Below are 2,555 nucleotides of genomic sequence, written 5' to 3'. Positions count from 1 at the left end.
GGTCAATTCTAGTGACCGTAGAGGCTTGATGTGCGTTTTGAGAGCACCTTCAAGCGCTCGAAAATCCAGGCTAGTTAAAACAATGACGTCCAACTGTCTTCTTTCTCGGGCTCCTTCATTGTTCAATTTGCTGCCCTCAAATATTCGTAGGGCTTATGTAGGCGTTGATCCAGTAGCATGATTTAAGTTAGACTTGGACAAGTTTTTGACTAAAATTCTTGATCAACCTTATATTCAAGGATTAGCCAGATCAGTCAATTCTAATTCGTTGGTCGATCAAATAATATCTATAAATAAAAGTCAAGTAAAATGAATTATCTTCTCGTCTTGAACTGCTGGGATTCCAATCTCGGTAGCGGTAAGGAAGTCCGCACAAAATGAAAAAAAAATTAAACATAGATATATCACTTATTCTCACTTTGAATTGAAGGGGAATCCAGAAATCGTAACTAATTCCTTTCCACCATACTGGGTTAATTGAAGAGCGGACACGGCGAAGTAGAAGTACTTGATCAGTCACAAGCTCTGCCCAGTTATAAAGAGAACCCATGGTTTTGGATACAAGTTGAGCCCCCGAGCAAGAGTCATGCATCACCTAATTGGGATACAATGTTAACGTGGCCCGGTTATGACGGATTTGTTTCTATCCTAAAGTCTATAAGGGCGTTGTTGCCAGTTCCTTGCCTTAGAGGCTGAAGAGGAAATAAGCCCAATAGTTGCTTCCTCAGATTTTTGTCGTGGATTTGTTGGAACTGTTTTGGAGTTTTGAGGAGTCCTTTTCGTTTGCATTTGTAAATCATTGACATTTGGAGAAGACGTTGATTTCACTGCGAAAGTTTTGACATCAACGTAAGTCACTGGTTATTTTATTTGCAATTCGTATTTAACACGACACGCAAGGGTTAGTTGCTATTAGCCACAGACAAATTTATTCCTCTTCAAAATCGAGGTCGACCGGTAGAACCATAACCGTTGCTGGTGTTGGTGAAAGAGTCTCCCCGATCAGCGAATAAAGCTCGATGAATGGATTCAATTTCGGGCCGAGGCACCCTCGACAACGAGGACGCACTTGAGGGAGGATGTTGACGGGAATGAGAGGAGGAATTTGCGGTCAGGGTTGGTGCAAAGGGTTTCGTTTCCGTCGAACTCGACATGCTGGAAAAGACATCGAAAAAGGCATGTCATCAAGTGATAGAGAGAATTATTTCACAATAGAGCAGCTGTGCTTTCGAAGAGTCCACATAAGTATTAATTAGGTACTTCAAGCTACCACATGGCAGGTACAGTTGGGTTTTGCCTCACCTCTTTTGTAAGGGATATCATAACTTTATTGATGAAGTGTCATTACCTCCTAATTATCTAGATATCCAAGCATGCATGTAATGGCGACTGAATTAGCATACCGATTCCATATCACAAGACCGCGAAAAAAAAGTTAAAGGCTGAAAAAAAATCTTAACTTTTTATGCCCTTTGCGCGTGGAATTTTTCTTTAGCCAAATTTCTAATTTTTCCACTTATTTAGCCATTTTTCCATTTTCTCGACATTTTTTACCCATTTATTGTCACTATTGTTAATGGTCTTGGGTTATCTGTTGCCTTCTTAATTTGTTGTTACTTGTTTGGGACCTTTTTATTTACTTCTGAGCAGCATGGTCAGATAAAGGATTATCAACCAGAACATATGAGCGGTTTTTTTCTGGTTTGGGATGCCCAACATAATCAAAATGAAAGATTAGAATTTGTCTCGCTATTGCCACTTGAACTCTTAACAATGTTTGGTCTACCAACGAATCGAATTGATCAAATTTAACTCTCTTGTCTCGGTTTGGGAAAGTCTGCCAAAAAGAGAGTCTATTCGGACATTTAGGCAAGAGCTGGTACCAGCAAACAAACTTGCCTGCCAATGCCAGTGATGCAAAATTAGCGTTTCAAACTAGTTTTAACGAAGATGACCTTTCCTCATATAGCAATGTGAAAGACGGGTCAGCTTCTCAAAAACGTGTTTGAAGCTCCAAACTTGCATCACTGACACTGGTACCAGCAAACAAACGAACCTGCCAGAGCTTGCCTAAACGTCCCCATAGTTGAGCTACATCTGCCGTCATGGATTTGATCCAATCCGAAATTATTTTGTGAACAAAAGCACCCTCAGCAGCAAAAACAGTAGCCTCCAGAAGAGAGTCAATTGCTTACCATGACATCTGTATCAATTGAAAATGTGTCAAAAATTGAAAGAAAAAATGTCCATTACTTGTGAACTCAATGGATAGCCTAGTAAATACAGTTGGGTGCCTAGATTTTGTAACAGATACAAATTCAGCAAAGAGGCTAAAAGGGGCTAAAAAAGACCTTGTCCCCATTGTATTGACTTTTCTTTTTCCGCATATTTACACCCTTTTTCGCATTTTTTTCAACTTCAAAAACCCTGCTATCGGAGAGAGGCAATATCTTTTTCAAGGTCTACATATTATTTACAAGTCATGACTAGAACAACTCTATCTAATTCAGGAGAATAATTAAAGAAGTTGCCACTAGAGGGTAGAAACTAGAGGG

Source organism: Tigriopus californicus, chromosome 1 (assembly GCF_007210705.1).
Source record: "Tigriopus californicus strain San Diego chromosome 1, Tcal_SD_v2.1, whole genome shotgun sequence".
Taxonomy (NCBI): Eukaryota; Metazoa; Arthropoda; class Copepoda; order Harpacticoida; family Harpacticidae; genus Tigriopus; species Tigriopus californicus.
Note: the sequence above shows the minus strand (reverse complement) of the source record.